Source organism: Neovison vison, chromosome 4 (genome assembly GCF_020171115.1).
Source record: "Neovison vison isolate M4711 chromosome 4, ASM_NN_V1, whole genome shotgun sequence".
Lineage (NCBI taxonomy): Eukaryota > Metazoa > Chordata > Mammalia > Carnivora > Mustelidae > Neogale > Neogale vison.
This window is the reverse complement of record NC_058094.1, coordinates 87,559,005-87,583,738: the sequence shown is the minus strand read 5'-3', so window position 1 is coordinate 87,583,738 and position 24,734 is coordinate 87,559,005. Positions and strand designations below refer to the sequence as shown.

General features: G+C 39.6%; 1 protein-coding gene and 1 pseudogene across 5 annotated transcripts in view; one reads left to right on the top strand and one right to left on the bottom strand.

The window, feature by feature from the left end:
• The window catches only part of SPIDR (scaffold protein involved in DNA repair), a 693,030-nt gene that overhangs the window by 48,562 nt on the left and 619,734 nt on the right, over nt 1–24,734 (top strand). The gene's annotated exons all lie outside the window — the stretch shown is intronic.
• On the bottom strand, nt 14,631–15,313 carry LOC122905258 (annotated as a pseudogene).

Genomic DNA, 24,734 nt, shown 5'->3' with positions numbered 1-24,734 from the left:
GAAGATATGAACAGACACTTCTCCAGTCAAGACATACAAATGGCTATCAGACACATGAGAAAATGTTCATTATCACTAGCCATCAGGGAGATTCAAATTAAAGCCACATTGCGATATCACCTTACACCAGTTAGAATGGCCAAAATTAGCAAGACAGGAAACAACATGTGTTGGAGGGTATGTGGAGAAAGGGGAACCCTCTTCCACTGTTGCTGGGAATGCAAGTTGGTGCAGCCACTTTGGAGAACTGTGTGGATTCCTCAAGAAATTAAAAATAGAGCTTCCCTATGACCTTGCAATTGCACTCCTGGGTATTTACCCCAAAGATACAGATGTCGTGAAAAGAAGGGCCATCTGTACCCCAATGTTTATAGCAGCAATGGCCACGGTTGCCAAACTGTGGAAAGAACCAAGATGCCCTTCAACGGACGAATGGATAAGGAAAATGTGGTCCATATACACTATGGAGTATTATGCCTCCATCAGAAAGGATGAATACCCAACTTTTGTAGCAACATGGACGGGACTGGAAGAGATTATGCTGAGTGAAATAAGTCAAGCAGAGAGAGTATTTATCATATAGTTTCACTTATTCGTGGAGCATAACAAATAGCATGGAGGACAAGGGGAGTTAGAGAGGAGAAGGGAATTGAGGGAAATTGGAAGGGGAGGTGAACATGAGAGACTATGGACTCTGAAAATCAATCTAAGGGTTTTGAAGGGGCAGGGGTTAAGAGGTTGGGGGAACCAGGTGGTGGGTATTGGAGAGGGCACCAATTGCATAGAGCACTGGGTGTGGTCAAAAAAGAATGAATACTGTTATTCTGAAAATAAATGAAAAAAATATAAAAAAAGGGTATTTTCACTTTTATATCTCTTATTTACCTTCTCAGTATCATGCAAGATTATCTAGATAATAATTATTTGTTCAACAAACAACCAAAATTACACTGTGTATGTTAATAAAAATGACATAGTTCAACCTGAAAAAAAAATACAGTGAAGGGATAGAGTATGATTCTAACAATGTAAGTTAAAAGATTTTAAAGAGGGTATTGATAAAGTGGTTAATATAAGAATGAGGAAAATTTTTTAAAAATAGAAAAAATAATAAAAATTTTCAAAATTTAATTTTGAAAGACTAAGGAATCATGGGGAGGAAGCTGTGAATTCTGTGTGCTGTATTCCCTTAGCACTGGTGTTTTGCAGTTCTCATTGATAAGTAAATATGTTCTTGGCTGGCTGTTCTTGCCGATCTTCTGGGGAGGGGCCTGTTGCAGTGATTCTCAAATGTCTTTGTGGTGGAATTACACCCCTTGCCAGAGGCTAGGCTATGTAATCTGCTCAGGTTTGTTCGCAGTAGCTTTTGTTCCTTGCAAGAGTTTTGTACTGCTTTGGAGGGTGAGAATGAAAATGGCAGCCTCCCAATCTCCAGCCCCAGAGGAGCTGAGAGCTCAGGGCCCCCCAGTTTCATTGAGCCCTCAGAGTAAAGCAGTCAGTCACTCCTGTCTCCCTGGTCCTGGTTGCACTCCAAACTCACCCAGCCTGTGCCCTGGTATTTCTATCTCTGGCACATGGTCCCGATTGTAGTCTCCAAACCTGGCATATTCCTGCAGCGTGCTCCTGTGCTGCACCTCCTTGTGGTCTCCTTGGATCTGCCACTTGTGGGGTCCCTCCTCTAAGAGTAGTGACCTGACTTTGCCTTGGATCATGGTTTATTGCAAACCTTAACTCGGGGCTGAGAACCCCCTCCTTGGCTCCAATTTTGCAGCCAGCTTCCCCGCTCTGATGCTCTGATACTTGGGAGCTCTGCCATGCTCAGGCACCCGCAGTCTTTCTGTGACCACACTGCTGTCCCAGTGAGGATTCCACCCACCGCTTAGCCACTGGAGTGAGGTCCCTCTGTGGAGCAGACCTCTAAAAGTTCTAATTTTGTGCTCCACTGCTTTCTCACTTGCTGGTAGCCAGTCCCCACCCCCACCCCACCCAGGTCTATATTCTCATATATTGCCTCAGATTCACTTCTCTGCACATCCTATCTTCCAGAATGTGGTCAATTTTCTGTTCATAGAATTGCTGCTGTTCTTCTCTTAGATCTCCTGTTGAGTTTGTAGATGATCAGAATGGTTTGATAACTAGCTTAATTCCTGGAATCAGACAAAATTTTAGATCTCCTACTCCTCTGCCATCTTGCACGTGCCTCAAGTTCTTTAAAGTTAGGAGTCTTTTTCTTGGTTTACCCTTCCCTCCCAGCTTTTGCCTCTTTACTCATTTGTTTCTTAAATTTCACAAGTGAATGAAATAATACAGTATTTGCCTATCTCTGACTTACCCCTACTGTGATTTGCATAATATTCTTCTAGCTCCAACCATATTGTTGCAAATGGTGAGTTTTTTTTTTTTAAGATACCAATATTCCATTGTATTTGTGTGTGTATGTGTGTGTGTTTGTGTGTGTATACCCATCTTTATCATTCATCAGTCAATGAATATTTGGGCTCTTTTCATAGTTTGACTATTGTTGATATGCTGCTATAAGCATTGGGGTGAAGGTGCCCCTTTGGATCACTACATTTGCATCTTTGGGGTAGATATCCAGTAGTGCAATTGCTGGATTGTAGATTAGCACAATTTTAACTTTCTGAAGAACCTCCATACAGTTTTTCAGAGGGGCTATGCCAGTTTGCATTCCCAACAACCGTTTAAGAGGGTTCTCCTTTCTCTGCATCCTCACCAAATGCCTGTTGTTTGTGTTGTTGATTGTAGCCATCCTGACAGGTATTAGGTGATCTCTTATTGTAGCTTTCATTTGCATTTCCCTGATGATAAGTGACGTTGAGCATCTTATCTTATGTCTGTTACCCGTCTCTCTGTCTTCTTCCAAAAAAATGTATTCATGTCTTCTGCGCATTTCTTAACTGGATTATTTGTGTTTTGCATGTTGTTTTAGAAGTACTTACATGTTTTGGATACTAACCCTTCATCAGATATGTCATTTACAAATATTTTCTTTCATTCTGTAGGTTGCCTTTTAGTTTTGTTGATTGTTTCCTTCACTGTGCAGAAGCTTTTTCTTTTGTTTCTCTTGCCTCAGGAGATGTATCTAGGAGAAAAATTGCTGTTGCCTATGTCGAAGAGGTTATAGCCTATATTTTCTTCTAGGACTTTAAATAAACTCCATTTTGAGTTTATTTTTGTGTATGATATAGGGAAGTGGTCCAGTTTCATTCTTTTGCATGTTGGTGTTCAGTTTTCCCAACACCATTTGTAAAGAGACTGTCTTTTCCCCATTGACTATTCTTTCCTTCTTTGTTAAAGATCAATTGACCATATAGCTGAGGGATTTTAATTCTGTTGCTCTGTGTGTCTGTTTTTGTGCCCGTAGCATACTGTTTGGATTACTACAGCTTTGTAATATAACTTGAAGCCGGAATTGTGATGGCTCCAGGTTTGCTTTTTCTTTTTCAAGATTGCTTTGGCTATTGAGGGTCTTTTGTGGTTTCATTCAAGTTTTAGAATTGTTGTTCTAGCTCTGTATAAATGCTGTTTGTATTTTGATAGGGATTACATTGAACTGGGTAATATGGACTTTTTTTTTTTAAGATTTTATTTATTTATTTGACAGAGAGAGATCACAAGTAGATGGAGAGGCAGGCAGAGAGAGAGAGAGGGAAGCAGGCTCCCTGCTGAGCAGAGAGCCCGATGCGGGACTCGATTCCAGGACCCTGAGATCATGACCCGAGCCGAAGGCAGCGGCTTAACCCACTGAGCCACCCAGGCGCCCCTAATATGGGCATTTTAATAACATTTTTACTTATTATCTATGAGCATGGAATGCTTTTCCATTTCATTATGTTATCTTCAATTTGTTATCTTCAATTTCTTTCATCAGTGTTTTATAGTTTTCAGAGTACAGGTTTTTTACCTTTTTGATTAGATTTGTTTCTTGGTAAGATTCTGGTTTTGGTACAGTTGTAAATGGAATTGATTCCTTAATTTCCATTTCTTCTGCTTCTTTATTGGTGTATAGAAATGCAACAGATTCCTGTATGTTAATTTTGTATCCTGTGACTTTACTGAATTTGTAAATTAGTTCTAGCAATTTTTTTTGGTGGAGTCTTTTGGATTTTCTATATAGAGTATCATGTCATCTGCAAATAGTGAAAGTTTGAGTTCTTTCTTCCCAATTTAGATGCCTTTTATTTCTTTTTGTCATCTGGTTGCTGTGGCTATGACTTCCAGTACAATATTGAATAAGAGTGGTGAGAGTGGATATCTTTGTCCTTGTTCCTGACCTTAGGGGAAAATTTCTGTTTTTCCCTGTGGGAGACGGTGTCCACTATGGGTTTTTCATAGGTGGCTTTCTCATGTTGACTTATGTTCCCTCTAAACCTACATTGTTGAGGGTTTTTGTCATGAATGGATGTATACTTTGACAAATGTCTTTTCAGCATCTGTTGAAATGAACATATGGTTCTTGTCCTTCCTTTTATTAATGTGTTTATCACATTAATTGATTTTTAAATATTGACCCACACTTGCAATCTGGGAATAAATTCCTTTTGATAGTGATGATTGTGGATTTTTGTTTTGTTTTTAATACATTGTTGGATTAGGTTTGCTAGTAATTTGTTTAAATTTTTTGCATCTATGTTCATTAAAGATATTGGGCTGTGGTTCTCTTTTTTAATGGTGTCTTTATCTTGTTCTGGTATCAGGTTAATTCTGACCTCATAGAATGAATTTGGAAGTTTTCCTTCCTTTTTTTTTTTTTTTTTTTTGGAGTAGTTTGAGAAGAATAGGTATTAACTCTTCTTTAAATGTTTGGTGGAGTTTTCCTCTGAAGCAGTCTGGTTGTGGACTTTTGCTTTTTGGGGACTTTTCGATTATTGACCCTATTTGTTTCCTGGTTATCTGTCTGTTTATGTTTTCTATTTCTTCCTCTTTTAGTTTTGGTAGTTTATGTTTCTGGGAATATATCTATTTTTTCCAAGTTGTCCAATTTGTGGGCATACAGTTTTTCTTCTAATTGTTTGCATATATGTGCTGTTGGTTGTTAATTCTTCTCTTTCACTTGTGATTTATTTGGATCCTTTCTCTTTTATTTTTAATAAGTATTGTGAGGAGTTTATCAATTTTATTGCTGTTTTCCAAAGGATGTGCTCCTGTTTTTCATTGATTTGTTCTGTTATGTTGTTATTGTTTTTGTTTGTTTCTATACCATTTATTCATGCTCTACTCTTCATTATTACTTTCCTTCTACTGGCTTAAGGCTGTGTTGTTCCTTTCTGAGCTCCACTAGGTATAAGGTTAGTTAGTGTATTTGAAAATTTTCTTGCTTCCTGTGATAGGCCTCTATTGATAATACTATACCAATTAGGTCCATCTTAACCTCACCCCAAAGGTTTTGGACTGTAGTGTTTTCATTTTCATTTGTTTTCATGTATTTTATTTCTTTTCTGATTTCCTGGTTGACCCTTCCATTGTTCAGTAGTATATTCTTCAACCTCTATGTGTTTGTGGTCTTTCCAAATTTTTTCTTTTTTCTTTTTTTTTTTTTTTTAAAGATTTTATTTATTTATTTGACAGAGAAAGATCACAAGTAGGCAGAGAGGCAGGCAGAGAGAGAGAGGAGGAAGCAGGCTCCCTGCTGAGCAGAGAGCCCAATGTGGGACTCGATCCCAGGACCCTGAGATCATGACCCGAGCCGAAGGCAGCGGCTTAATCCACTGAGCCACCCAGGTGCCCAAATTTTTTCTTTTGGTTGATTTCTAGTTTTGTCGTGTTGTGGTCAGAAAGATGCATGGTATGACTTCAGTTTTTTCATATTTCATAATTTTTTCATATTGTTGAGACCTGTTCTGTGACCTAATATGTGAACTGTTTTGGAGAATGTTCCCTGGGTACTTGAAAAGATTATGTATTCTGCTATTTCAGGTTGGAATGTTCCAAGTATATGTTAAGTCTATCTGGTCCAGAGTGTCATTCAAAGCCATTGTTTCTTCGTTGATTTCTCTGTTCAAAACATCTGTCCATTGATGTGAATGGTGTGTTACAGTCTGTTACTACTACTGTATTTTATCAATTAATCTTTTTTTAAAATTTAAATTCAATAATGAATATATAGTGTATCCTTAGTTTCAGAAGTAGAGCTCAGTTATAATCAGGTGCGTATAACCCAGTGCTTATTATGTCATGTGTCCTTTTGCCCATCACCCAGTGAACCCATTGCCCAACCTACCTTCCTTCTAGCAACCTTCAGTTTGTTTCCTCTAAGTAAGCGTTTTTTAAGGGTTGTCTCCTGATTTTGCCTTATTTTATTTTTTTCCTCCCTTACACTATGGTATTCTGTTTTGTTTCTTACGTTCCACATGAGTGAAATCATATAATTGTCTTTCTCTGACTTATTTCACTTAGCATAATACTCTCTAGTTCCATCCACGTTGATGTAAATGGTAGGATTTCATTCCTTTTCATGGCTGAATAACGTTCCATCACACCCCCCCCACACCCCCCCCACATCTTCTTTATCAATTCATTTGTCAATGGACATTTAGTTTTTTTCCATACTTTGGCTATTATGGACATTGCTGCTACAAACATTGGGGTGCAGGTGCCCCTTCAGATCATTACATTTGCATCCTTTGGGTAGATACCCAGTAGTGCAATTACTGGGTCATAGGGTAGCTCCATTTTTAGCTTTTTGAGGAACCTCCATGCTCTTTTCCAGAATGGCTGTATCAGCTTGCATTCCCACCATTATTGTATGAGGGTTCCCCTTTCTCTGTATCCTCACCAACATTTGCTGTTTCCTGACTTGTTAATTTTAGCCATTCCGGCTGATGTGAGGTGGAATCTTGTGGTCTTGATTTGTAGTTCCCTGTTGCTGAGTGACATGGAGTACTTTTTCATGTGTCTGTTGGCCATTAGGTTGTCTTCTTTAGAGAAATGTCTGTTCATGTTTTCTGCCCATTTCCTGACTGGATTGTTTGTTTTTTTGGGTGTAGAGTTTTCATAAGTTCTTTATAGATCTTGGATACTAACTCTTTATCTGATAAGGCATTTGCAAATACCTTCTCCCATTCCATAGGTTGCCTTTTAGTTCTTTTAGTTTTGTTTTTGTTTTTTTTGGGGGGGGTTAAGATTCTATTATTTATTTTTGAGAGAGAGCAAGCGAGCGCACATGAGCACACAGGCAGAGGGAGGGGCAGCAGAGGGAGAAGCAGCCTCCCGGCAAAGGAGCCCGATGTGGGACTCAGTTCCAGGACTTTGGGATCATGACCCGAGCTGAAGGGAGACTTTTAACAACTGAGCCACCTAGGCATCCCAGATTGCCTTTTAGTTTTGTTGACTGGAAAATCTTTTTATCCTGATGAAATCCAAATTGTTCATTTTTGCTTTTGTTTCCTTTGCCTTTGGAGGTATGTCCAGCAAGTTGCTGTGGCTAAAGACAAAGAGGTTGCTGCCTGTATTCTTCCCTAGGATTTTGATGGATTCCTGTCTTGCATGGTTAGTGGTCATTGGTCATTCATCCATTTTGAATTTATTTTTGGGGGGAGTGCTATTAGAAAATGGTTCAGTTTCATTCTTCTGCATGTTGCTCTCCAGTTTCCTAACACCATTTGTTAAAGAGACTGTCTTTTTTTCCATTGGATATTCTTTCCTGCTTTGTTAAAGATTAGTTGATCACGGAGTTGAGGATTCATTCCTGTGTTGTCTGTTTTATCTTTGGGTCTGTTTTTGTGCCAGTACCATACTGTCTTGATGATTACAACTTTGTAATCATCAAGTCTGGCATTGTGATACTCTCAGCTTTGGTTTCTTTTTGAACACTCCTCTGGCTATCTGGGGTGTCTTCTTGTTGTACAAATTTTAGGTTGTTCCAGTACCACGAATAAAGTTGATGGTATTTTGATAGGTATTGCATTGAATGTGTAGATTGGATTTGGTAGTAAAGACATTTTAACAATATTTGTTCTTCCAATCCATGAGCATGGAATGTTTTTCTGTTTCTTGTGTCTTCTTCAGTTTTTCTCATAAGTGTTCATTAGTTTCTGGAGTATAGATCCTTTGCCTCTTTGGTTAGGTTTATTCCTAAGTATCTTATGGTTTTTGGTGCAATTATAAATGGGATTGATTCCTTAATTTCTCTTTCTTTTGTCTCCTTGCTAGTTTATAGAAATGCAAGTGATTTCTGTGCATTGATTTTCTATCCGGCCACTTTGCTGAATTCCTGTATGGGTTCTAGCGATTTTTAGGTGGAGTCTTTTGAGTTTTCCACACAAAGTATTATGTCATCTGTGAAGAGTGAGAGTTTGACTTCTTTGCCAATTTGGATGCCTTTTATTTCTTTTTGTTGTCTGATTGCTGAGGCTAGGACTTCTAGTACTATGTTGAACAACAGTGGTGAAAGTGGACATCCCTCTCATTCATGTTCCTGACCTTGGAGGAGATGTTCTCAGTTTTTCCCCATTGAGAATGATATTTGCTGTACGTTTTTTTTTTTTTTTTTTTAAAGATTTTATTTATTTATTTGACAGAGAGAGATTACAAGTAGACAGAGAGGCAGGCAGAGAGAGAGAGAGGGAAGCAGGCTCCCTGCTGAGCAGAGAGCCCGATGCGGGACTTGATCCCAGAACCCTGAGATCATGACCTGAGCCGAAGGCAGCGGCTTAACCCACTGAGCCACCCAGGCGCCCTGCTGTACGTTTTTTATAAATGGCTTTATGATATTGAAATATGTTCCTCCTGTCCCTGCACTGTGGATAGCTATATTTTATCAGATGCTTTTTCTGCATCAATTGAGAGGATCATATAGTTCTTATCCTTTTAATTATTAATGTGATGTATCACGTTGGTTGATTGATTTGCAAATGTTGAATCCCACTTGGAGCTCAGTATAAATCCCACTTGGTCACGGTAAATAATCCTTTTTTTAAAGGCTTTTTTAAATTACCCTGAAAGAGAGAGGGAGAGAGCACGCACACACACGCATGCATAGAGGGCAAATGAGAGGGAGAAGCAAGGAGCCCAATGTGGGACTCCATCCCAGAACCCTGAGATTATGTCCTGAGCCAGTAGCAGACGTTTAACTGACTGAGCCACCCAAGCACCCCAATAATCTTTTTAATGGACTGTTGGATCATATTGGCTGGTATATTGGTGAGAATTTTGGCATCCTTTTTCATTAGGGATATTGGTCTGTAATTCTCCATTTTGGTGGGGTCTTTGGTTTTGGGATCCAGGTAATGCTGGTCTCAAGAGAATGAGTTTGGAAGTTTTCCTTTTTTTTTTTTCCCCTTCCTTTCTTTCCTTCTTTTTCTTTTTTTTGAAACAGCTGAAGAATAGGTACTAATTCTTCTTTAAATGTTTAGTAAAATTCCCCTGAGAAGTCATCTGGTCCTGGACTCCTGTTTGCTGGGAGTTTTTTGATTACTGTTTCAATTTCCTTGCTGCTTATGGATCCGTTCAGATTTTGTATTTCTTCCTGGTTCAGTTTTGGTAGTTTATATGTTTCTAGGAATGCATCCATTTCTTCCAGATTGCCTAATTTGTTGGCATATAGTTGCTTATAGTATGTTCTTAAAATTGTTTGTATTTCTTTTGTGCTGGTTGTTACAGCTCCTCTTTCATTCATCTCTTTGGGTCTTTTTTCTTTTATTTTTAATACGTCTGGCTAGGGTATTTTCCATCTTACTAATTCTTTCAGTGTACTAGCTCCTAGTGTTGCTGTTCTGTTCTGCTGTTCTTTTGGTTCCTATTTCACTGATTTTTGCTCTAATCTTTATTATTTCACTTCCCCTACTGGGTTTAAGCTTTATTTGCTGTTCTTTTACAGCTTGTTTATGTGTAAGGTTAGGTTGTGTATTATATTTGAGACTTTTCTTATTTCTTGGGAAAGACCTGTGTTGGTATGTATTTCTCCCTTAGGACTGCATTTGCTGCATCCCTAAGGATCTGAACTGTTGTGTTTTCATTTTCATTTGTTTCCTTGAAATTTTTAAAAAATTCTTTAATTTCCTCTTTGACCCGTTCATTCTTTAGTAGGATGCTCTTTGAGCTCCATGTATTTGTGTTCTTTCCAAATTTTCTGTTGTCATTTACTTCAGGTTTTAAGACATTGTGGTCTAAGAACATGCAGGGAATAATCCCAGTCTTTTGTTACCAGTTGAGACTTGATTTGTGACCTAGTAAGTGATCTATTGTGGAGAATGTTCTGTGTGCACTTGAGAAGAATGTGTACTCTGTTGCTTTAGGGTGAAATGCTTTGAATATATCTGTGAAGTCCATCTGGCCATGTGTGTCATGCAAAGCCCTTGTTTCCTTGTTGATCTTGTGCTTAGATGATCTGTGCCTTGCTGCGAGTGGGCTGTTAAAGTTCCCAGCTCTTTTTGTATTATTGTCAGTGTGTTTTTTAAATTTGTTATTAATTGGTTTATATAATTGACTGATCCTAAGTTAGGGCCAGAAATATTTATAGTTGTTAGATCTTCTTGTTGGATAGACTGTTTTTTCATGATACAGTGTCCTTCATCTCTTTTTACATTCTTTGGTTTAAAATCTAGTTTGTCTGATATAAGAATTGCTACTCCAGCTTTCTTTTGATGTCCATTAGCATGATAAATGGTTCTCTACCCCCTTACTTTCAATCTGGATGTCTTAGGGTCTAAAATGAGTCTCTTGTAGGGCGCCTGGGTGGCTCAGTGGGTTAAGCCGCTGCCTTTGGCTCAGGTCATGATCCCAGGGTCCTGGGATCGAGTCCCACATCGGGCTCTCTGCTCAGCAGGGAGCCTGTTTCCTCCTCTCTCTCTCTCTGCCTGCCTCTCTGCCTACTTGTGATCTCTCTCTGTCAAATAAATAAATAAAATCTTTTAAAAAAAATAAAATGGGTCTCTTGTAGATAGCTATTGATTGGTCTTGTGTTTTTACCCATTCTGATACCCTGTGTCTTTTCATTGGAGCATTCAGTCTATTTACAGTCAGAGTAATTATTAGAAGATATGACTGTAATGCCATTTTATTACCTGTTAAGTCCCTGGTTCTGTAGATTGTCTCTGTTCCTTCCTGGTCTTTGTTACCTTTTGGTATTCCTTTTTTGCTCAGTTGGATCCCCTTTAATATTTCTTGCAGGACTGAGTTAATGATCACATATTCTTTTAGCTTCTGGGTGCTTTTTATCTTTCTATTTTGAATGACATCCTTGCTGGATAAAGTATTCGTGGCTGCATATTTTTCTTATTTAGTACCCTGAATATATCATGCCAGTCCTTTCTGGTTTGCCATGTCGTTGTGGACAGATCCCCTATCAGCCTTATGGGTCTAATCTTGGAGGGTAAGGACCTCTTCACTCTAGCTGCTTTTAGGATTTTCTCTGTATCTCTGAAATTTGTAAGTTTCACTATTATATGTTAGTGTGTTGAGGTATTTTTGATTTTGAGGGGTGTTCTTTGTGCCTCCTGGACGCGAATGCATGTTTCCTTCTCTGGATTAGGGAATTTATCAACTCTAATTTGTTCAAATAAACCTTCTGCCCCATCCTCTTTCCTCATTTTATGGGACCCCATTATTCAAATATTATTATAATTTTTTTTTTTTTTTTTTTGAAAAAGACAAGCAGCTTTTACTCTATTTACATCCAACAAAACTTCGCAAGGAACAATCCTTACTGCGCAGCCAGGGCCCTGGGCGGGCGAGGCATTCCCCACAGCGGAGGAGATGGGAAGGGTTAGGACTGGACGGGCCCGGCTGTTCCTGAGGGGAGTATGGGGCTCCTCTAGCTCCCTCCTGACTTTACAGGAGCTACGAACCACTGAACCATGGTGCCCCGCTTCCCTTCTTTTTCATCATCCCTAGGAACCTCATAAGCAAGGGGCCGTGGTTCCACAATAAATAACTGAAAACGCAAACACTAAGGTGGGAAGACCTGATGGAGAGCTTTGGGCTACTTAAGCAGTTCCCAGGAGGAAGGCCCATCACTGGCAGAGAATGACATCCCTCCCTCTCATCCAGGGCAAAGGCTCAGTAGCTCTGTACCTTTCCAGTTGTTTTTTAAAACAAAAACTTAGACAATGACCAGGGCAGTGCAGATCAGTGGGTACCCTGGAGGAGAGTTCCCGGGATAACCTGGGGAGAAACAGAGCTGTGCCAACTCCCGCCAGGCCTCCTCTCGGACCTGAGCCTGACTGGCGAGGAGCCAGCCCCTGGAGGCAGCCCAGAGGACTCGGGATCAGCTCTGAGCGCCCAGTCGGTGGAAGCCCTGGAGGGGCTGAGCAGGCGGGCGCCCAAGGCTGGCAGGCGTCAGGAGGAGGCCAGCACCCCGCGACGAGGGCTGGGCGCCCGCCTACAGCAATATTATTATAATTTATGGTATGATTGATTTCTCAAGGTTTCCCCTCATGATCCAGTAGTTACTTTGCTCTTTTTTTCAGCTTCCTTACATTTCATCGTTTTGTCTTCCATATCACTCTCTTCTGCTTTGATAACCCCAGCAGTTAGAGCCTCCATTTTTTGCTACCTCAGTAATAGCATTTTTAATTTCTGTCTGATTAGATTTTAGTTCTTGTATTTGTGCAATAAGGGATTCTCTAGTGCCTTTATGTTTTTTTCAAACCCAGGTATTATCTTTATGATCGTTGTTTTGAATTCTAGTTTGTTTTTTTTTAAAGATTTTATTTATTTGACAGAGATCACAAGTAAGCAGAGAGGCAAGCAGAAAGAGAGAGGGAGGAGCAGGCCCCCCACTGAGCAGGGAGCCTGATGTGGGGCTCGATCCCAGGACCCTGGGATCATGACCTGAGCCGAAGGCAGAGGCTTAAGCCACTGAGCCACCCAGGCGCCACTGAATTCTAGTTTTAACATCTTACTTTTATCCATATTGAATCAATCTGTGCAGAACATACTACCTCTAGTTTTTTCTTATGCTGTGAATTTCTCTTTCTAGTCGCTTAGTCCAGAAAAGAAAGGAGTAATGAAGGAGAAAGAAAAAAGAAAGAAAAAGAAAAAAGAGCAAAAACAGCAATAATAATATCAAGAATAACCACAATATCTTTAGGATGTATTCTGCTGTATGCTGTGTATTCTGTGCTGTTGTGTTTTTTCTGCTCTTTCCCACTGGTCCTTCCTCTGTAGAATTCCTTCTTGCTTGTAGTGGGGAGTGTTTGTTCTTTAAGTAGCTGTGCTTTTGATTTGTTTGTGAAGTTAATCTGGAAACTGATGTTTCAAAGCTTTTTTTATAAATGTAGGGATTTGTGTTGGTTTTCTGAGGGAGAGGTCTGCTTTGCTGGTTCACAAGCTGACTTGCCATCATAAAGTTGCTCCTGTCAAAACAAACTGAGCGTTGCTGTGGGGGAGGAGGGTAGGGAGAGGGTGGTCAGGTTATGGACATTGTATGTGCTATGGTGAGTGCTGTGAAGTGTGTAAACCTGACGATTCACAGACCTGTACTCCTTGGACTAATAATACATTGTATGTTAATAAAAAAATAAAAAATTAAAAAAAAAAAAGGACGCTCCTGTCAGTTGGGGTGGGAGGTTAGTGTAGGGGACTCAAACCTTCACTGGAGGAGTTCTGTTTCTCTCTATAATCTGTGCTGGTGGGTGAGATGAGGGAGGGGAGTTGGAAGAAGTAGAATATGGTGTCACATCACCCTTCTGTCCCTGTGGAGCAGAACTCCTGGCAACCACTGCTTGGGAGGCCCTCTTGAGCAATCTACTGTGACCCAGGCCCTCATCAGTTCCCTGCCCTAACCTATTTGTGTCCAGGTTCTTGGCATGCCCAGAGCTACAGATCTCCTGTTTTTTGCCTCTGGCCAGTGGCTGGGATTCAAAATTCCAAGTTTTTAAAGTGCCAGGTAATATGTGTGCCCACTCCCATTCCCCCTGGTTGGGAGCCTTGTCCAGCACCATCCAGTCCCCTAAAAGCCATTGCACAGTATACCTGCAGAGGCTGGAGTTTATTGTGATGCCCAATGAGAATCTGGAGCCAAGTTATCACTCATCTGCACTCCACTCAGTCCACTACTCTTCTTTGTCTCAGGGAAGCCATTGCAGATGCTTGAATCTAGTGTGGCAGATAGCAAAATGTGGCCACCAGGTTACCTGCGATCATTAAAATCTCTGGGCTCTGCACTTTCAGTCCTAGAAAAGCTGCTGATCATCGGGCACACAGAGTAAGTATTTTGTGGCTCCCACCATAAAGTTAAAACTTTTTCTGCCATCTGCATGTCCCTCTGACCCCATTCAGGGTTCTACTCAGTGGCTCACTAGCTGTCCTTTTGTCACTGGAGAGGGCATATGTGCTCCTCCAAACACTCGCCAGGAAGGGGAACAGTCTCTCCCTGAACAACCCGGAAAATAAATACAAACAGGAAGAAGTTCGTATTTAATGTTTTACAAAGAAGTATGAATAGAATCTAATGTAAATTAATTATCAGATTTATTTACACCACTATCCAATTCTTCATGATAACTTTACTATTGAAACAAAAGAACGTAGATAGCAACTTAGTGATTGTGAAAGAGAAAAACAAACAAAACACCCCCCCCAAAACAATTTTCTACCATGTTTATTCTACACCGTGCATAGCTGTGCTCACAGAAGTGGCTTTTTTCACTTCTTCACTGTGGAGGAATTCACTTGTGTATAAAATTGAACCTGCCTAGAAACTGAGGAAGAATAGAAGTGATGGGTTCATATCCTAGTGCATTGTTATACAGTTCAAATGGTGCATCTACAAGCTAATAATTTTTAGGAACTGCAAACAAGGCTTTCTCTTTGATGTTGAACTGAAAACAACTTATTATGTTGCTTACATTTTGTAACATGTGCAGGAATATATGGATACCAAGGAGGTTAAGAATTTTGTCTCTAGCAGTTACCAATGCAGTCATCAATGACCCAGTCTTGTAGGACTCCATCTGGATGACCCAGTTTCTCTTCATTAAGTGTTTCAGACCTTCAACTTCATCTTCTAGATTAACCACCAGGTAATTTGAAGAAAGTTGTCCACAGCTGTACCAGTAACCCATGCAGTAGCTGATGCTCATGTACAATTAGAACCCCTTCTACAGTCCTTCTCATTCCAATTTTATCAGATTCCTCCCTCATGTGCTGAAATCTGGCTGCAACAGAGCTGTCCTGATAGAGGCTCTCTTTTGTACTCAAGTATAGTTTGTAAGAGTACAGGTTAATGGTGCACTCCATAGTGAGGGGCTTGGTCTGTTGGATATACTTCTTGCTGAACTGGTTGACATCCCCCACCCCATCCCCGCCAGGGTCAACTGCTTTATGAGCGATTGTGTGGCACCATGGACATGCTGGTGAGCTCGAGTACTGGTGGCAAAAGGAAGTGGGGCAGGCAGGGAGACATTCCCTGTGCTAGTAGCCGTAATTTTGCATCCACGTCAGCAGATGGCACCTGGCATTATCATGAGAGTGCAAGAAGAGGCGAAAGCACACCTGTTACAGTATTTTAAAGTCTAGTTTGTCTGATATAAGTATTGCTGCTCTGGTATTCTTTTGACATTCATTTGCATGATAAAAGTTTCTCCATCCCCTTTTGTTCAATCTCACATGCCTTTAGGACTAAAATTGGTCTTTTGTTGGCAGCATATTGATAGGTCATTTTTTTTTTTTTAAGATTTTATTTATTTATTTGACAGAGAGAGATCGCAAGTAGGCAGAGAGGTAGGCAGAGAGAGAGAGAAGGAAGCAGGCTCCCTGTCAAGCAGAGAGCCTGATGCGGGACTTGATCCTAGGACCCTGAGATCATGACCTGAGCCAAAGGCAGAGGCTTAACCCACTGAGCCACCTAGGTGCCCGATAGGTCTTTTTTTTTTTAAATCCATTCTGTTACCCTGTGTCTTTTGATTGATTCAGTTCATTTGCATTCAGGGTAATTATTGATAGATATGTATGTAGTATTGTGTTATTAGTTATATTGTTTCTGGAGATTTTCTCTGATCCTTTCTTGTCTTTGTCACTTTGAAGAGAGTTCCTCTTTAATATTTCTTGTAAGGGTGATTTAGTGATCATGAACTCCATTAGTTTTTGTTTGTTGGGAAACTGTTTCTCTTTTTGAGGTCAAAGTCACTTGAATTATGGGATTTTAGTGCTTGATGGAATGTTTGAGGTCATGCTGTTAAATGCCTGCATTTTACATGTGAGGATATGGAGATTCAAATATTTCATTCCTTGGACATTTTAATAGCTATTTACCAGCCATTATTCTTAGAATTATAAAATCTATGGTGAAGGAGGTCCTTAAAAAGATGTCTAGTATAACAGCCAATCACTTGTTCAGGTGTTAAGTAATTTGCTCCAGTATACACTAGATAAGACCTTTGTCTTAAACTTTTACTTCTCTTTGTTTATACTGGGCTCTTTCTATTCCATTATTTCTTTTTGTGATAGGGACCAGGGACTTAATTTGCTTTATGGCCACTTTTGCCATTATCTTTCAAGGATTTAGGAACTTTTTGAAGACAGTGACCACAAGTCACCTTAGTATTTCACTGGTTTTGTTTCTTTAATAGTATTAATACTGTTATAGTCCACTAAATGGTCAGAGTGCCAGAACCTACTTCAGGGTTATAAGTTGTGTTTGTATGTATATGCTCACATGTACATATTAAAATTCCAATATATTTTTGTTTTCTGTTCCCTATTTTTTTGGTACCTGGAGGGTACAATTTATTTTGCCAGTGCAACTCTGATTTCTTTTGCCGTTTTGTTAGAATTCTTAACATTCCCCTTTTACACCCTGGCTGTTTCTTCAAACATAGCTCCTCAGGTCTGGATGTATATTCTTCGTTACTTCCTAATATTTAAAAGTGAAAATTATTTCTCTTTTTTTAAATTTAAGGTTTTATTTATTTATTTGTCAGAGAGAGAGGGAGAGAGGAAGTGAGCGTGCGCAAGCTGGGGGAGCTGCAGGCAGAGGGAGAAGCAGGCTCCCCACTGAGCAGGCAGATTGACTCAGGGCTCTATCCCAGAAACCTGGAATTGTGACCTGAGCTAAAGGCAGACGCTTAACCTACTGAGCCACTCAGGCATCCCCCCCAAATTATTCTTAAATCCAAACTTTGTTTTACCTAATTAGTCATTCTTCACCTCTTCTTTATAATAGTCTCATGTGTGGCTTCTGTTTTGAACTGTGATGTACACCTCCTCTTTTTTTTTTTTTAAGATTTTATTTATTTACTTGACAGAGAGAGATCACAAGTAGACGGAGAGAGAGGCAGGCAGAGAGAGAGAGAGAGGGAAGCAGGCTCCTTGCTGAGCAGAGAGTCCGATGCGGGACTCGATCCCAGGACCCTGAGATCATGACCTGAGCCAAAGGCAGCGGATCAACCCACTGAGCCACCCAGGCGCCCTGTACACCTCCTCTTATCTAGTTTACTGTCTCTCTTGTGAGGAGTTAAGAGTTTTAGCCAGTAGCCCAGCTAGAGGTATTATTCCATGTAAGATCACTTTCACCTCTGACACCAACTTCAGTCTCCCACAGTCCTCAAAGCCAACCTCAAGCTTAATAATTCACTATAAAAAGACTCATAGAGGGGCGCCTGGGTGGCTCAGTGGTTTAAGCCTCTGCCTTCAGCTCGGGTCATGATCTCAGGGTCCTGGGATTGAGCCCCACGTTGGGCTCTCTGCTTAGCGGGGGGCCTGCTTCCCCCTCCCTCTCTGCCTACTTGTGATCTCTCTCTGTCTATCAAATAAATAAATAAAAATCTTTAAAAAAAAAAAGACTCATAGAACTTGCTGGGAGCTATTGTACCCATGGTTACAGTTTATTATAAGGAAAGGATAGAGATTAAAATAAGTCAAGGAAAGAAGCACGTAGTGCAGAATCCAGTAAAGGTCTCAGACATTGGAACTTTTCTGTTTTCTCTGGAGTCAGAATGGTTAATTTTCTGGTATGTACAGTGTCAATATCAAGGAAGCTCACCTTAGCCTTGGTGTTTCTATTGGGGGCTTTGATGTTGAGTGATTATTTGTGTCCCACCCCATTTATTGGTGAAACCTCATCCCCAATATGTTAGTGTTTGGACATGATACCTTTTGGAAGTGTTTAGGTTATGAGGATGGAGCTCTCATGAATGTCATTAGTGCATTTATCAAAGAAATTTGAGAGACATCCCTAATCCCTTCTGCCTTCCAAGGTTGTAGTCAGAAGATAGTATCAATTATGAAGTGAGCCTTCATTAGATATCACCAGCACCTGACACTGAATCTGCTGCTGCCTTGATCTTGGACCTTCTGTCCTCCAGAATTATGGGAAATAAGTGTTTTGTTGTTTATAAGGCATGTAGTTTATGGTATTTTATTAGAGCAGCTTCAGTAGACTAAGACACCGTTTTGTGGGCATGGTTGATTGCCCACATAGCTGATCTCCATCTTTCATTTCTGCTCCTTCCATGTGTGACCCAGAGCCCCCATTATAATTCACATTGTCTTTTTGGTGTCACGAGTCCCCATGCTAACACTATAGGGTATGGCTAGCCCCCACCCTAAATCACACTGTTAGTCCAGTGTAACTGAGGTCATCAGGCAAAGAAAGTTACCCTATCAGCCATGATATTTCAGGGTTTTAGGGATTATTTCCCAGAAGCCGACAACAAAGGCCAGACCTCATTTTGAGTAAGGTCAAATTCTTTATTATACATTTGCCTTCTCAGTTGTTTCCTAAGAAGTCTATTACTCGTGGTTGTCTTTCTTTTCACACTTTGAGAGCCCACATTTTAACACACAGAAATCCTCTTTTTCAATTCACAAATGTGTCTCACTAATGGACATTCAGTGTCCCCATTTTGAAGTATGTGATTCCTGTCCTAATGCGTAAGGCTTGAATGAGAGAAGTTAAAGGATTTTTAGAATTAATCTTTCTATCCTTGATACTGCCTTATACTCAACATATCCATTGATCATACTTATTTCTTGAGGACAGGGTTCATGATTTTTGTGTCTTCTGTGCTTAAACTATTATAAATTCCAATTTGTTGAATTTAGTTTTCAGTAATAATAAAAGTATTTGAAATTCCATTTTTTTTTAACCACCAGAACAGCTGTATTTAGTTGTTCAGGTTGAGACCTGCAGTGCCCTTATCGACCCCATTCATAATTATGTCCTGAAAAATGTGTAATTTATTATGTTATTCTTCCAGCAGATGGTAATAAATAATAAATAAAAAATATCTTTCCTGACAAAATATATTATGATAGTTTTCTAGTAGTTGGAAGTATAGTGACTTGAGTAGGAGGATCTTTCTCTCATTTGCAGAAAGATGTGGCCCTATTAAGACTATGGTCCTTGGGCTTAGACTAGCCTAGATTTTTTTTTTTTCTTTTTTTAAAGATTTATTTGAGAGAGAGACAGCGAGAAAGAGCATGAAAGGAGAGAAGGTCAGAAGGAGAAGCAGACTCCCCGTGGAGCTGGGAGCTTGATACGGAACTCGATCCCGGGACTCTGGGATCGTGACCTGAGCTGAAGGCAGTTGCTTAACCAACTGAGCCACCCAGGCGCCCCAAGACTAGCCTAGATTTTTATCCTGGCTTTGTCATTTATAGATGTATGATTTTAGATAATCTCTTCAACACTTAGTTTTATCTATAACAAAGGATTAGTACTATTCATTTCAGTCTACCTTATCATCTAGAATCTTTATGAGGTAATACATATGACATTTGCTATTAGTGTCTGGTACCTACTAAATTGTCTTAGTCTGTTAAGGCTGCCTGTAAAAAATACCGTAGGCTGAGTGTCTATAAACAACACATTTATTTCAGTTCTGGAGCCTGGGAAGTTCAGGATGAAGGCAATGGCACATTGTGTCTGGTGAAGGCCTGTTTCTGAGTTCATAAGCAACCACACATAGTGGAATAAACAGAAGAAGGGATCTCTCTGGGTCCTGTTTATTAAGGGTATTAATCCCATTCATGAGGCCTCCATTCTCATCACTAAATCACCTCCCAAAGTCCTTATCTTCAAACATTACCACAGTAGGGGTTAGGTTTCAACATATAAATTATTGGGGGGATATAAACATTCAGGCTAACTAAATAATTGTGCCTGTTTTCATTGGAGCTTGTCCTTTAGTAGTGTGTGATTACAGAATTATGTGTGAGGTACTTTAAATTAGGTAAGAGACTTAGTTGAGAGACTGGCTAGCACCTTTTTAAGTGATTGTTCTTAAGTTAAAGTCTGTTTTATTTTATTCAGACTTCCTGTTTTAAAAAGTAAGAAGGTAAAAAAAAAAAAAGTAAGAAGGTTAGTATAAACCATATGGCAGAGATTCTGCTAGTGGACTTTGAGGGAATGAGGAACAGAGACTTGAATTGAGAGCCTTTCCAGGGATTTTGATGATATCCTACCTTTGTATAAGCTCAAGCCTATCAAAGTCTAAGTGTATAGGTTGCTGTGCCTCAACTTGCTAACAGTGAGGAGGCAGGGAATCCTGCTTTTGATTGGGGAGTGGTTAATAAAATAAAACTGGACCCAGACTGGCATAATAAATTAGCAGTTATCATTATTTTTGTCTTTTAAATCCTTGGATTAAGGGTGCCTGTGTGGGTTAGTCCATTAAGCATCTGCCTTTGACTCTGTTCATAATCCTGTCCTGGGATTGAACCCCACGTCAGGCTCCCTGCTCAGCAGGAGAGTTTGCTTCTCCTTCTCCCTATGCCCCTCCCTGCCTCAAATAAATAAATAAAATCTTAAAAAAAAATCCTTGGATAAAGAGTCATATCAAGTGTGTGAGGGATTGGGAAGGGAGAGGTTGATGTAGGCAGCCTGGCATGGGAAATTGGTGTTTCTAGCATAGGAATTTTCCATTTCAGAAAAAAAAAAAAAAGTTTCAGACAAATGGTGTTCTGATCTGGTATACAGTGTGAATGGAAAATAAGTCTGCATTGCATTTCTTTTCAAATGTTGAAAATAAAACACATCACCGTATTTCCAACATTGTTAACATTAAGAAGTTCCAGATCAGGCAAATGAAAACAAGAGTGCCAGATTGACAGATGTTAGAGTTCTAGATTCAAAGTTTTTTAGAATACCAATGGTAAATTAGTTTGGGTTGTTTAATTAGTTTGGGTGTTTTAAAATACCAAAAGCAGGCAATTATTTTACTGTGAGTCCAAGCATAATTGGCATATTTCTGACATTTACAATTTAGGCCATAGTAATCTTTAACTTGAAAATATATGAAGGCTATACAAAATACGGCAACTAGGTCTTTGCTTTATTTTCTCTGGTGACAAAATAAGAAATGAATTTAAACTGGTACCTGATTCAAGGCTTTTTTGACTGAACATTTTAAAACCATTTGGAATGGTTATGGGTTCTTTCCTGAAAGTCTTCTAAGAATGGAAAAGATAATCAAAGTTTTAGTATAGACATGGACATCCTTAAATGGAGCAATGATTGAGGTAACCTCTAGACTTATTTAGCATGCATTGCAAGTATATATTCTGCAAATAATGGATAAACCAGCTCGTTGTAGAAGCTAGTTCTTTTAGAACTTGTCACATAGAGAACATAAATTATAAATGAAGTCCTGGTTTTAGGTAGATAGAAGATATTAACATAACATAACACATGAAAATAACATTTTGAGTGTTGACAATAAAAGTTCGATAGGAAGTAGTATGTAACTAATTTCCAAAGGAATAATTTCAAGGAGGATCACTGAGGGCTATAAGGTTCCTGAAGATTCCTAAAGAAAGTAATCCTTGAGCGAGGTTTTGAGGGGTCCATCTGGTCAGACTGAAGATATTGAAAAGACAGGCTGGCAGGAAACAATGTATGGACAAAGTTATTATGAACCTTACAGGCAGTTTTCAAAAATTTCACTGTGCCTTGTGAACATTCATTTTACTTATAGACTTTTTTTTCCCTCAGCTTGTTCTAATACTTTTCTTATTCACTTATATCTTCATATCAGGAGAGTGGGGCTTTCTTAATTGGTATTGAAGACCTGCAATTGCCTGACCAGCCTAGGAGAAAAATAAGGCAAGTGTATTAGTCGCAGGGCTGTAGCTTATGGAATAGTGATGTTGACTATAGAAACAGACTGGCCTATTCCACTGAGTTTTTCATTTAATTCCTTTATCTTCCTTAAACTTTGAGAGGCCACAGAGTTCTAATCAGGAAGCTTCTTTTTCTTTTATGGTTTGAGATATTGAAGTAAGTCATTGGATTAAAGCAGTGTTTTTGTGAATCACAGCATGTGAAAGTAAAGCATCCTTATAAAAGTATCTAAAGCACATTCCCATTTTAACTTGTGAATATTAATTATCTATTTTACCTTCTGTAATTGTACTTTTATGACCTATGATTGTTATTAGTAGCAATTTAGTCTTCAGAATAGTCTTGAGGTTAATATGTTATCTCCATTTTACAGATGCAGAAACTGTGTCTTGAGAAGATAAATAATCTGGCCCAGTGTTAATGTGGCCAACAAGTAGCACAGTTCATTGAAGCATTCTGACAGCACAGCCTAAACATGTGGTCTATAAAGACTTATGTGCTGCTTGTGAAATTGCCTTGATGTTTCTGTGCTCTGGGAGGGTAATAAATCAGAATATTTGGAACTAGGACTACCGTGGAAAATCTAGGACCTGTTGATAGCTATCACCAAAGTACATTTTTTCCTTCATGTGAGTCAAAACCAGCTTTCACCAGGAAACATTCTCTCATTAATTTGTTTTTGAGTCTATCAGCCCAGTCTCAGCCTACTTTTTCCTCCACTCTAATGCATATTCTTAGAACCTATGGTCATTGAAGGGGGAAAACTTCTTAGCTGTATACCTTCAGAATGCTCAGTGAATCACTTCAGTTTGGGAGAAACATAAACTGAGTGCTATAGTTCAACTCATTAGCTTAACTGGACAAAGTTACAAAAGGTTGATGGGTAGACTTGCAGCTCACAGCAGCTGGGCACCTGGGTTGCTCAAATAACCTAGCCTATAACCTGGAACACAGCTTGTACCTCTGCTCACCTTCTCAGGTTTCTTCATATGGTATAGGACAAGGCTGCTGACTGCTTTGGGGTCACATCCTTGACCAAGTTGTGAAGAAGAGAATCTTTCCATTAGAAAAAGTCAATTAGAAAGCTTCAATTAGAAAAAGTCCTGGAGAGGCCCTCTGACTGGTTCAGCTTGTGTCCTGTGGCATCCATGAATGAGTCAGTCACTGTGGCCCTAGGCTGATGTCTTGTGACTGACTGTGGCCAGGTGGGATGCCTAAAACTGTGGTAATGGGGGTGTGTTTTGTCACTATAAAATTTAAAAAAAAAAAAAAAAGATGGCTGGGTGAGAAGGCCAATGAAACTGCCATTGTAAGTGCCTTCTCTGTGGCTGAGTAAACACTGGAGAGAGATATATACATGATACCAACAGTGTAAAGGGAGCTGTGTTACATTTGATGGATAAAATTGAAATGTAGTATACTGAATTTCCCCTTAAACTTATGCCTACTGTCTGATTTACTTTAGATATCATTAGCATCTGTGAACCAATGATGATTAGTATGATAAGTAATTTACATATTCATTCAGTAATCATTTTAACGAGCACCTCTGTGGGGGGAGCATTGTGCACTGAGGTGATGAGATGATTAGGGATAGGTCTCCTTCTGCTATTGTTCTAACAGAAGGAGTAGAATATACTGGAGACATGATGGTTTCACACAAAGTGGTATGTGTGGAGGTATTGGGGGCATATTTCAGGGAATAGAAGAGCATTGATCTGTGGTAGAGTAGGAGATACTGAAGGGAGTGGAGAGGTGATTTCCAGCAAAGAGTGCCATTGATACAGTTATGGTGGTAGAAATGTGCACGGTCTGTTGAATGTGAAGGAGAACATGGGGGAGTAGAGGGGAAGGCTGAAAAGTAAGGTGGAAGTCCATGCTAACCAGAATCTAAACTTGGGCTCAGGCTTTCATGTTATCAGATTTATGGGAGAGTTTCTCTCACCACAGCCTGAGCCACTGGAGAGCAGGGTCTTTCTTGCTCATCTTGTATCCCTGAAGCCTAGCAGAGTGTCTGCATGCACTGGGCACTCAGTAAATGTTGACTGAAGAAAAGAACATCATATTTCTTTCATTTATATTGATTAGAGGGTTCCAGTCCCTAAAGAATCTGAAGAAGCAAAGCAAAAATCTGGAGAAGCAAAGGACCAGTCAAATGTAACCAAAGCAGTGAGTGACAGGCCTGAGAAATGTTCTGTTATCTGAGGGAAGGAAAGACCTCTGAAGAAACAAATGGACAAATATTTGATAGAATGAGCTCTGAGCATCATAGTGCTTCCTCACCAGCTTGACTGAAACTTTAAATCTGAGGCACAGTCAAGTTCCTCAGACTTGAGGGTCCCTGGGTCCGTATCTCTTCTTAATGTAGGTAAATTCCTAGGTGCAAAAGCATTTATATTCTTCAAGTATATGGCTTGAGCCATTGGGGTTTATTCAGATACTCAAGAAAACTCCCCTTTGCATTCAGTTAGACATCTAATTTATTCCCCAAATTTATTAAATGATACCCCAAACAAATACTATTGAGAAACTTTCCAGGGGGAGCAGCAGCCCAAAGTTGTATGGTAGCATGCATTTCCTTTTTCAGGGAGTAAATTTTCAAAATGAATAAATAAAATTCATAATCATGGTGTACCTAAAGAAATGAAAAATGGCGCAGAGCAGTGATAAGAAGAAAAAGTGGTCTCTGAGGCGCTGGATTGTAATGCAA